This window comes from Phalacrocorax aristotelis, chromosome 4 (assembly GCF_949628215.1).
Source record: "Phalacrocorax aristotelis chromosome 4, bGulAri2.1, whole genome shotgun sequence".
NCBI lineage: Eukaryota > Metazoa > Chordata > Aves > Suliformes > Phalacrocoracidae > Phalacrocorax > Phalacrocorax aristotelis.
The window spans coordinates 51934189-51947492 of NC_134279.1; positions in this window are offsets into that span (position 1 = coordinate 51934189).

A 13304-nucleotide genomic window follows, 5' to 3' on the forward strand; every position below is an offset into this window, starting at 1 on the left:
TTGTCCTCTCTATATTTGCAAAGAAGCAGTTCTTTTACAATTTTTGAACACACTTGTTTTGTTAGACTTTTCAGGTCTTAGACAATATGGGAATCTAGGTGTTTGATGCCTTTCATTTGCTTTCAAATGACTGTCATTATTGTAATCAGCTGAATGACTAATCCTCATTCTCCTTCACGAGAAATCCAAACAATCCACCTAATTGCTACAATTCTAACTTTGATTTCTAAGCAAGGTATTACAGATACATGTTTTGTGGACAAGCACTTATCGAGCAAAGTAATCCAGATCATAATACCTCAACAATTTATTAAGTGATCTAAAATATCAGAGTTGTTATTAACTTCTTGTATTTCCTTGTTTCTTGCTAACTAGAATTATTAGAAACAAGAATTAAAAAAACCCAAAAACTTAATGGATCTTTTCATCCTCATTTTTTGTAGATTGACAGAAATAATTTCAGTTAATTGTGCCTACATGTCAAAACTACTCGTTGTCTGTTCTTCTTCAAAATAATGTAAAGGAATTCATAGTAGAAAGATCTTCCTGTGGATGAACGAGTATCCGAGCCATCATCTTGTAATACTTGCAAGGGCATTACTTGCTGTTTATTTCATTCTGCAAAATTGAGATTACTGAACAAAATACCTGCAGCCCCACATATCTCCTATAACTGTAAATGTATTGATTTTGGTGCAGGAGGAATTCATAAACAATGTAAGTGTTGGATCAACTTGATAATTATCTTGTGTCTATTTTGAGATGTGTTGAATGACCTTGAAAATTATAAAAATACCTTTACTAACAGGGATAAATTGAATTCCTAAGTAAATTGTCATTCTATCGTCACTTCTCCATTCATTTATGAGATACTCTTATCTAGAATCAGCAACTGAACAGACATGATGGTGGTAGCTGTTGGTTATTACAGAAATTTTACCTTAAATATGAGGTGTGTTGTTTTGTCATTCAGTAAAATCCTAACTTCTCCAGAATAGGGATGTTTGCAAAGAATAAGACTATTCTGAGAATTTGTAAAATGATCACCTACAGTTCACGCTAGGTGTTTTAAAGTACTCCAAGAATATTTTTGGGGGTGACATTTTCCATACTTTGTTCTATCACACAAGAAACAAATACAGGCTTTCTGATTTTGCCAGACACTCTGTCATTTAACAAATATCACCTTGAGTTAAAGCTAGCAGGAGATTTGTTGGTAGTGTAGATTATTCATTTTATTTTCCTTTTTGCTAACTGATGAGAAAATTCTTTTTTTTAAGCAAACAGTTTTTCAGTAATTTTCATAAAATGTTTTAAAAGGATTTTAAAGTGTTGAAATGCTACATAGTGGTAGGTCTTTCTTATGACAAATGGTGTATATTGACAGGCACTATATATTAGTCATAGGTAGGGCTGTGTAAATAATGTCATTTTTGATACTAATGGAAGATGGAGGAAGGAGACTATTTTTCTTGTTGGACATACAATGTTGTTACTCAGGAAAACAAAAAAAAAGTATATTCAACTTCTCCAGACATAATGGGACAACCTTAATTAGAGGGAAGATACGTTCTCAAATATAAGGCTTGATTTAGTTGTTGATCTTCACTCTTCAAAAATTGACTGCACAACAAATACCCATCATTTACAAGTTATTATTTTAATGTATTATTGTTATTACTGCTACTCACAAATATCTAAAGCAAAAGTATTGATTTTAGCATTATCTTTGCTTAAGTTTGGTTGAAAATTTAGTTAAAATTTCACAAAATTCAGGAGTTCTGAAGTTGGTAACCTTTTTAACTAATTTGGCTATCCAAACGAAATAATTATTACTACCAGGTAGTCCAAGGAAGGAGTTCCATACATTAATCAATTTTTCCTCCTGAGTCAGTCATTGGTTTTTTTTTTTTTTTTCCTCTGCTTTGTTTTTGAAGGGCCAATGGAAAGAGTTTATCATAAGTGGAGGCCAGGTCACAGTTCTTGAAAATCCTATGAGAGAAAGAGTTAGATGATACTTGGGAGAAACAATCAGTGAGCTCAGTGTGGCTGGGGACAAAGTGGGGAATGTCTTTCATATAGAGAGATTTGTGCTACAAAAAATGTGGATGAACCTGGCCAGCTCTGTCTTCAGATACCCGTTAGGATCATTGCTTATTTTCCATGACTGGTCCTCAGCCACCTTCTCTCCCCACCTTACCTGCATGCAATGCAGTTCTCCCTCCTTCTCTTTGTTTTGCCATCAGAAAACCTAGTGCCCTAGATGTGAGACAAGATTGGCTTTATCCTGACTGTCTTGTGGTAAAGAAGTTATGGATGGCAATAAGCCTCATGCTATCTTTATTTTCCTGGAGTGTTTAATTTTATAAATTGAATAATCGTAGAACCATTTAGGTTGGAAAAGACCTTTAAGATCATTGAGTCCAACTGCACACCCAACTCTGTGATGCCCACCACTAAACCATGTCCCTAAGCACCACATCTACACATCTTTTAAATGGCTCCAGGGATGGTGACTCCACCACCTCTCTGGGCAGCCTGTTCCAATGCCTGACAACCCTTTCAGTACACAAATTTTCCCTAATACCCAATCTAAACCTCCCCTGGTGCAGCTTGAGGCCATTTCCTCTCATCCTATCACTTGTTACTAGGAAGAAGAGACTGACTCCTGCCTTGCTACAACCTCCTTTCAGGTAGTTGTAGAGAGTGATAAGGTCTCCCCTCAGCCTCCTCTTCTCCAGGCTAAACCACCCCAGTTCCCTCAGCCACTCCTCATAAGGCCTGTTCTCCAGACCCTTCACCAGCTTCATTGCTCTTCTTTGGACATGCTCCAGCACCTCAACGTCCTTCTTGTAGTGAGGGGCCCAAAACTGAACATGGTGCTCGAGGTGTGGCCTCACCAGTGCTGAGTACAGGGGCACGATCACTTCCCTAGTTCTGCTGCCCGCTCTATTCGTGATACAAACCAGGATGCTGCTGGCTGCCTTGGCCACCTGGGCACACTGCCAGGTGTATGGTACCAATGTGTGGTTCTTCGGTGAATGAATGCATGTCATTCTGGTGAACGGGTTATCATTTAGGAAAACACAAATTTGAAGATGTGTCTTGATTTAATGCCGTGTTCTACCTCTCAGAAGGTGACTGCCCTGTCTGGAGGATGGCTGGAAGTGGAGGCATTGGGCACTCCTGGGGACCTGCAGCCATCAAAAATAAGGGTTGCAGATGACAGGTGTGACCTGAACCCAACCTTGTGGGTTGTTTTCTAAATAGGAAAAATTTTATTTAGGGTGGGTACTCCAGAAAGGACTACTTTTTTTTCTTCCCCCTAGATTACTTTACAAATGAAGGCTTTAAAGCTTGTTCTTCTACATTCAGGTTTACTTTTTAAAAATTCCAGCTCCTTCTCCAAGCAAGGTATTAAAAAATACCTCAATTTAAAAATGGGTCTTAAAAATCACCTCAGTCATAACATATATTAAATACATTTATGAATTAATTTGAATTTATTAAATGATAGCTTAGACATGTAACTGAATTTAAATGTATCTTTCAGGTCAGTATCAAAATGGCTTGGCACTGTACCCAGATTAGTCACTAGTAGTCAATTAACTTTTCCTTTCATGTGGAAAACTAAATAAAATAAAAAAACTCATCTATTTTTAGAAATACTCACTGTAAGATAGAGGAAGGAGGAATATAAACACTAGTTCAAATCCTCAAAGGGATGTCCTCATTTTCTCTCTTATTAAGAAATTTGGGGTTTATGAGTATCTAAGATGCATCTCCATACCAAGCAGTGTTGTAGCTAAAATATTCAAATTGATTTCCCAATTCTGTCCTCACATTCTCTTCTACTTGAAGAGCAAGTCAACGCAGTGAGGAGATTTCTATTCTCTTAGCTTTTTGTGGTTATGCTGGATTGGATTTTTCTTAATTTATGTATATTTTGTTCTGATCAGATAAGAGCTGACCTAAGAAGCAAGCCCGGAGATATGTGGAGTCCAATATGCCGTTCCCGATAGTAGATGATGTACAAAAAGAAGGTATAAGGACCTTGTAAAGAGATTATTATAGAACAACTAGACAGCAGGGAAAATTTCTTAATAGGCAATATTTTAAGGTTTACTCATTCCTTCTAGGCTTCTGTGTATGATATATTTGTAACTAATATTCTCAGTTATTCAGTTTTTGTGTGCTTTGTTTTTTTTTTCTCATAAAGTATTGCTGACTGATAGATTTCCTCCTTGCAAAATATTGCATTTGGCAGCTTAAATATTACTACTAAGACAGCTATAGTATACTACATATTCTGGATTCCATCCTAAACTTTCTTATTGAAACCTGTGCATATAGATGTTTGATCACTTTTAAAGTCCTGATCTATGACATTTCAGTATTTAATTTGTGGTAGCTGATATTTGCAATTATTACTTTTTTATTATGTATTGTATATATTATAGCTATATAAAAATATATGTTATATATAATATATACAATAGTCTATGATTATATGAATGTTGCCTTTCGATTAATATTTTATGTTGAGTTATAACTAGGAGACTTGTAATATAATGCCCTATATTACTCTCATGTAGTTTAGGAATTTTGTCAGGGTGTCTGTTTGGGCATGTGGAAGTAGCAAAGACTAGGTTTACTCTATTACAGAGACTTGGAACTTCCCTGCTTTTCCCTTCCTCCCTCCTGCTTCCCCCTTATCCTTGACCCCCCCCCCCCCAGCCATTTCTGTGGCTGGAGGAGGATTTTGGTGTGCCTACCTGACAATTTGTAGAGCAATATTGAGATAAGTGAGTGCTACAAGACTACAGCTTGATGGTATCTTTGATTGGACCTATGAACTAGCTAAAAGGCTTCAGCCGCGAGTTCCTACCTCCACCCTTGCCTTTATCCAACTATGGTGGATTCATTCACAGCCTCCCAGAGTGGTGCTGTTTTCATACAGTCATACAGCTGTTGGCTTGAAGTGACCTCTGGGGAGTCTCAGAGCCTAACTGTTGCAGAGAATTGGGAGAGTTTTTTCATATGTTTGCAATTTTTTCAAGTGCCAAATAGAAAGTTCATGTGATAAGTCCCGTACCTTATTCATGTGTATCCAGCTGCATTAAGAAACTGGAATTGGCAAATAATCCAAGCCCCATACTGTTGTAATGTTAGAGGCGGGCTGAAGGGTAGGAGACAAAGCTTCCCTTTTAGGGGGAATATCACTGAGGATTAGGTGACTCTATTTTCATTTGGAGCTCTTAACTGCCTGAATACTAGAATGCAAAAGTTATAATTAGTCTAACTGGACACTGATATATTCCTAGAAACTTGCTTAAGATATATCCCGTCACACCTGTTATTTCTGGCAATATCATAGGATATCTACAGATCTGTATTAGAGGTTGCTTTTGATTTATTCTGTTTTTCTTTGTTCAGGAAAACATTGTTTAGGATAATTATATACATAATTTCTTACTGTTTCCTGGAAGGCTCTATTCTCCATTACCTATACTTCAAGTTTAATAACTTTAACCTCAGAGTGAGGGAAAAAGAGGAAGAACTTAAGGAAAGAAAACAATAATAGTTGATCAAGTATAGTAATGATGCAAATTGTATTTTCTTGTTTATCTAATTTGTCTGTGCCAAATCAGAGCCTGATTCAACACCTCTGTAAGTTAGTGACTGGCAATTTGATGTCAGTTTGCAGGATCCAGCCAAAAATTTTTTTATACAACCAAGCTGAAGAATTACCTAGCTTTCGTTAAAAATTTGTAGACAGATTGTTATTCACATCTTTTTTTCTCTGCTCCATTCTTGTGTCTGTAGTTGATTATTTTGATCCTTTTAATCATCTTCCCCTCAAATATTTAATCCCTACCACACGTGTCAGATAAGTGTCTGCATAAACATGATAGGCAATTATGAAAAAATTATACCCTTTCCTTGTAAATAGCATTATATGCTTGCAATAAATTCAGGTAAATTATCATTGCATTGTTAAGATATAAAAAAGCATGGAATGGTTTCCTTCTATAGCTGTAAGATATAAAAGTAAAAAGTATCATTAGGGAAGTAATAGAATTCATGTCAACAGCTATAAACATTAAATTTTATCTAAGAGCTTGATAGTTCCATCTTGGAGAACATTCCTGAAAGCTTAGAGGGAGGAGGAAGTTTTTCCCCCATCCCACTGTTCTTGGTTGAAACAAATCCCTGCAGGGACACTCCGATTTGCAGTTTTGATGGATTTCTGGGCGCTGTGTTGTGCTCCCCTCCTTCCCCACTAGTCTGTTCTGGCCCCCATCTTGTTCCTTTCATAGCTTTTGCCTTACGCTAGTCTGTACTTCTCCTAACAAAGTCTCTGCAAATGTCTGTGGCCTTTGGAAGTTATTAATCCATTTTTGCACTCTGTGTCTGTTTCCTGTATCCATAATCAGAATTATCTACTCTGACTGTAAACTTGTGGAGATAAGTGCTGTTTCTCCTCAGGGCACTATCAGAGTCTTGGTTGGGTCTGCTGAATTACTGCAGGGCTGTGCGATAATGATGATTAATGACTCCACAAAAATCCCATTACTATGGCTGGCTTGAAATGTCCCGGTGAATGTTTCATCTGTAGATGCTGGTTCGCAGACCTCAAAATGTGTCACCTGAAACGTCTTGAAACTGAGCCCCAGAGCTGCTGTCTGGACTCTGTCAGTCTGCTCCATCTCTGTCCTTGACAGCTGCTCAAAGCCTCATCCTCCTTTCCCCACTGGCATGATACTGCCATGCACTCAGCTGTTCAGCACTCGCAGCGGCTTGTGTCACCTCCGATACCTCACTGACCAACCACTGAGCCCTTGCATTTTTGCTCAAGAGAGGTAGCACTTTTTTTCTCTCCTTGCAGTGTCTGAGAGTGCATCTTTCAGTGTAAAATACCTTCTCTCCTAAGCTTTCTGCTTTGTACCAACCTGTATACAACAAACCTACCTGATCCAGACTTCTGCCCAGGATAAATATGCAATGCTCATTACCTAAGTGACAGTGGGTTTGTGCTGATTCTTGGTATCATCTAGGATGCTATAACACGGTGCTGAATTTTTCATCAACATTCATGTACCCAGGTCAAGAACCAGCTTAGGCCAAGTTCCAGAGCATTCCCAGGAGCCTGGGGTGGAGGTTGAATTAATCCAGACCCAAGCTCCCAGCAACTTCTTTTCAGCCAGATGGAATGGGGAAGGTAGAGATGCAGGATTTCAGAATGTGATGCAGTGACGCCCATCAGAAAATAATGTATACTGAACCCTACTTATGTGTAGTGTGACCACTTTGATAGTAAACAAAAAAAACCCAGCGGTCCCATAAAACATACTGCATGTAGCATGAGGAGCTCTGGCAGACCTTAACCACCATGCTTGGAGACTCCTGGCAGCAGCCTCAAGCTGATAGGTAATAAAGATATAAAAACATGGGAAGAATTTCTGTGACTTCCCAGCTTTATTCTAGAAGGAAAGTTTTGAATTCTTCCCAAAGGACCGACCTTTCTTTTTCTTGGAAAGTCCACAAGAATTCTCTTCTGATGACAGTTAATGGTGCACCTGACATCTAAATACTGAAAAATGCTATGCATTCCATTACCTTCAAAATTAAACTTGTGCATGAAATGTTTGTAGTGAGTTGAGCAATAAGGAGTTTCTATTGGCACAAGTGTTTTGAGAGATGAAATACACTTTTTGATCCTAGTACTTAAAAATATCTCTGAGTTAGGGTTAGGAATCAGATTTCAAAGTTAAGTTCTGCTGTGAATACTTGCACAAATAATTTTAAATATATGTCTGCTCATGTGGATTTGTTCATTCATTCAATTACAAAGGAGAAATATTATCAAAGCTTTCAGATGAATAAAATATTCCTTTAAAATCTCTGATAGGGAATAACTAGAAGAGAAAAACTGCTTGCTGCATCACAAATCAATCTTGAAATATAAAAATGAATAATAACATATTGAATCATTTCAGTTTTATGTTAAACAAAATATCTTTGATATTTAATGAGTAGGAGAAGCAATGAATATGCTAAGTTTTTCTTATTATTTTTCCTTTGTAATTATGTTTTAACATATAATCATTCAGAAACCAGTGCCTCTGTTCCAAAGAAAAAAAATCTATATAGACAGAAAAATAAGAAGATATACAAACTATGTTTAAGAACTGCAGTAATTGCATCCACAAGGTTAGGCCCTTCTTGACCTCTGCCCAGAAAGGCACTGATATAAGATTTTTATATGTAATTTGTAACATGATGTTACTTGATTCATTAAAGTTATCTACTCTTTAGATGCTGAAGAAACCTATATGAGAGTGAGGAGAACTTTTTGGACAATGATCAGCCTGATGGCTTGTTGAGTTCTACTTGCGAAGAGAGTGTCCTCTCTGATGAGTAAGCCTTCAGAGTAGTGGACTAGAATATTTTCTAAATATTTCTAAATATTTTCTAAACATTCAAGGAAAGTTTATATCCACGGGAAACTTGTATCAACAGTAAGATCGATGAGGCTGTGCAACACTTCTTAGGAAATCCTTGTTCAAGCTGTTCCACAGGAAACAGCAAATCAGACAAAAGGTGTGAAAATGTACATGAAAGGAGAAAAGATACTGTTTCAGGTAAGGCATCTAAGAAGGTTGCTTAGTTCTGAGCACTTCTGAATGTAATATTTGAAGAACAAAAGTTGAAGTGTAATGTTTTCAGTTCAGCAATAATTCAAAATTTTTCCTAATCTGCGATGTTAATAAATACACCATCTCTTCCTAGTACTGTTCATCTCAAGCTTGTATGATATAGAAGCAGTACCAAAACATACTAAGACTTCCTGGAAAGAAGACAAGAAGCTTTTTATTATTCTGGCTTAGGTATTTGATTTCTAAACTAATGCACAGTTTTAATCTTATTCCTCTCAATTCTTCATAAAAGAAAATAACCTTTTCCTTAATTTTTATTCTTTATAGTAATGCTGATTTAACACCAGTTTTGGGTTTGGTTTTGTTTTTTTGACATAAATGCATCCTGCTGGAAGGGACTTTTGCTGTTGAAGCGCAAGAATTGCAACATGACAGTTGTTCAATTAAAAAAAGATCATCTTAAATTATTTAAAAAATCTGGTCATACTAGGAAAATAAAATAGAATGGCATTTTAAGCTAAAAATCTGACTCGAGTGAGGATCTTACCATTTTTCTAGACCATACAATATTAATTAATATGAGTATATCCAATATACTGAAAACTGTCACATTTCTTAAAAAACGCTGTGCAAAAATCTTGCACATACACGTGTGGATTAGAAATGCCAGTCTTTGTTCAGTAGGCACATCTTATTTTAATCTTCCGCATGAGGTTATTCCTCATTTCTGAATTAACGTGATATCCATTGGCATATGGGGTCTTAATGTACTAACAGAAACTAGATATATTGGGCATATAATTACGTTTTCATTTTTGTAGGAATCCCTAGGACTCAGTTACCTCTTTTGTTTTGAATACAAATGTCTTTGAGAATGTGTAACTTATTATTCAGGAAGCATCTTTAACTGTATCAAAAGGGGAAACAGATGACTACAGTATATTGCAACAAGGTGGCCTTTGTTTGCAGCCGTTAGCTAGAAGCTCTGTGAAGTGAGAATTGTACAGCAGTACTGAATAGGGAACTCAGAGTAAGAATCATTGCAGGCCTAAGGACTCTGTCCTCAGCAATAGCTTAAAGTAGCTTAAATTGCATAATGGGAAAAATCTATTTTGTGTTATAAAAATGAAACAAGTGTTTATTTTCTTGTTAATGCTTACTGCAGCGCTAGTATGATTTTCGTGTGAAACATTTATTTAAAGATTAATGTAAGCATCTGTTCAGCAGCATGTAAGGAATGTTACACCTGGCAATAAGAAGCTGAACAGTTTTCTTCTGCTACATTGAATCTGTTTTCTCTGTGATGTATGCATACACGGACATGCCCAACAGAAAACATTGAGAAGACAGATAAAGGAAAAGGGGCTTCGGGGAGCTGGAAGTGAGTCTTGTGGATTTACTGAGATGTGAACTAGATTAAATGATTGCACAACATGGAAAAGCAAATAAATAGCAGGAAATGAGGATGAAAAGTTCTTTAAGGAGAAAAAAAAATAATCTCTTTCTCCACGTTCCACTATGGCATGGAGTTAAGGAGCTTTCCGTGTCCAAATTTTTACCATGTTTAATTTAGTATTGTTTGGCACGCTCTACTTCTGGCTTCAAGACAATGTATTTTAAGCACGCTACTTAGGAATATGGAAGACAGGTCTAAAGTGAAGGCTTTATTAATCTGCTAATTAACGGACTTGACAGCTGCAAGCTGCAAAGTTTGATGTTTGCACATAAACCGTAAATGTAGTACTGGTGAAAATCAGAAGCAAAAGAGGGGGAGAGAGGTCTTCTTACTATCCACATTAGTATTATGAAAATAATTGCTCCTGTGTTTCTCTGGAATTATTAATACTGATAAGCATAGAATGTAGCTGTGAACATTTTAGTATTAGTTATAACAGGAAGAACAACGCTCCTGGGAAAAGGTTTGGATCAATTTACCAATTACAATTCTTATGCTTTGAATTATGAACAAGAAGCACATCAGCGTTCAGTTGTACAAATTATCTTTGTGTTTTCCTCTGCCTTAAGGAACAGAATATCATAGACCCTCTTGATCGTAGTAACTAGCCTGCTGCTATTTGGTTCTCTCTCTGTGGTACTCTTCCTGATGTTTTTATATTGTTTCTTTGGTGGCTGTGTAATTCTGCTCTTTGAGAGCTGGCCTGAAATAGGGAATGCCTTCTCTATGACTAAGCCTGTATGATACCAACTTTACAGTATTTGCTAAGTACTGAACTTTTCTTTTTGCAAGACATGCAGAAAAAAGGCTGTAGTTAATGATGGTCTTGTCATTTTTCTGCCCAGCTGTGACAGCCAGAGCTAGCTATAAGCTAAATGAGAGCCCAGAGAAACACAAGCTCTGTGGCTTCAGGAATTCTCCAGTGTTGCAGTGCTTGTTACCAATATCATAGTTGTTTCAGCAGTTTCTGGGTTCCGTTAAATCCCCAGCAAGTTATTGAACTTTTGAAGGTGTCGTATCCTAGATAAAAGGCAAAAGGTCTGCTGCAGCGTGTGTTGCCTGCTGGGATGTGAAACTAACCGCTTGTCCAAGACTCTGAGGCTTTACTTGCTGAACCATAGTACAGAAAAAAAAAAAAAGCAAAGGGGGGGGGGCTAAACCCCTCTGACCCTGAAGACTTTTTCCTTTGTTCTATTCTTAGAACTGTGGGGGACTTACACAAATTTTTAAATAGCTCGGATTACTTTCCACCGTGATCTCTGCCACACAGTTGTTACAATTACTGAATGTATGTCCACATTACTACAGTAAAGTCTGCTTGAAAAAGGCAGGTGAATCACAGCATCAGATTCAACCCTTTCTGGAGTTGAATATATGGCTAGATGAGCAAATGAAGGGTATGAACATCTAACTATAGTAATGGTTCCTAAGAAAGATTAAAAGATATTAGAAAAATTGCAGGCATGTTGAATTTTTTTAACATCAATGTGACACAGTCAAAGAAAACAGGGATGAAAAAGCTTCAGGGAGTAGCCTGGTCCATCTTTCTTTCCATGATTAAGCCACATAAAGGAAATATAAAACCAGTTCTAGTGTTGGACATATCCATAGCTCAAAGAAAATGACAGCATCCACCTGAAGCATTGATCAGACTCCAATTCTTCCAAGTGTTGACCTCAATTTGAATGGTGTGTATTGGTTTCAAAAAGAGTCACACGGCTACTGCAAACCAATCCATGGACCTCTTGGGTGCAATGGTAACCAAGTAAGTGGTAACAGTTAGCTTCTCTCAGGTCTAGGTCTAGACCCTGAATGCTAAATAGTTAATAATAATAATAGCTCTGGTCCCCTCTATACAAAAAGGATGTGGAGAGGCTGGAAGGGGTCCAGAGAAGGGCCACCAAGATGATCAAAGGACTGGGAAGCCTGCCATACGAGGGTAGGCTGGGAGAGCTGGGTTTGTTCAGCCTTGAGAAAAGGAGGCTTAGAGGGGCTCTCATCCCCATGTACCAGTGCTTAAGGGGCAGCTACAAAGAAGATGGAGACTCCCTTTTTACAAGGAGCCACATGGAGAGGCCAAGGGGGAATGGGCACAAGTTGCTCTTGGGGAGATTCTGATTGGACACCAGAGGGAAATTTTTCACAGTGAGGACAGTCAACCATTGGAATAATCTCCCCAGGGAAGTGGTTGACTCAGCCACGTTGGACACTTTCAAGAGTCGTCTGGACAGGGTGCTGGGCCACCTTGTCCAGACTGTGCTCTTCCTAGAAAGGTTGGACTAGATGATGCCTGAGGTCCCTTCCAGCCTGGGATTCTGTGATTCTGTGAATAATTACATTGTATATACACACTTTTTGAGGACTGAGCCATATACCTCATATAGTCCTTTTAGTAATGGGTATGAATCATAAGAATTAAAAGCCCAAATCTTACCTTTCTGGGCTTAAATGATTATGAAACTATGCTCTACTGTGTGAATGAAAACTTTTTTTTTTAAAAAAAAAAAAAAAGGCAGAAGGGAGGAAGGTTCCTGGAGAGACAACAGAAATGGCTCTCTGTGTGTGTGTGAGATCAGTTACTGTAGGTATCTATGTCTTTGACTGAAATAGAAAGGTGAGATCCCTAAATTTTATGATCTTCCACAAGAAGCAATAATTCAGTATTTTCTCAGCACTGGCACATGCTTATATGCATTGTTCATATCTCTAGGCTGGGATAGGGTAGGCATTAAGCAATGCCAAACACACTATGTAATTATTTGGTTGTGAACAATTATTATATTCTTTTTTTTTTTTTACATAAGTGAAACTGTTACCAGTAATTCAGTCTTCATTATGGTTCTGGACAACAAAAAATGTCTTGAGAACTCCATAATAAACAGCTGTATGCATAAAAATACTCTTTTGAGAAATAACATTGTAGTCTATATTTTTTTTATAATACCTAGACAGGTATCCTTTCCAACAGCTTCACCAAGCCAAAGGTTTGCGTTTATAAAGATTTGCAATTAAGATTTACAAGTGCTCCACAGATTGTGTCCCTTTTTGCATTTTCCATGGCAAACTTCAAGTATAGCATATTTTCTAATTTTGTAAACATATAATATTTGCACTGGAATAAAATAATTTAACAAATAAATGCTATGAAGATAATGAATATATAGTGTTCAGTGAAGTTACTGGATGGC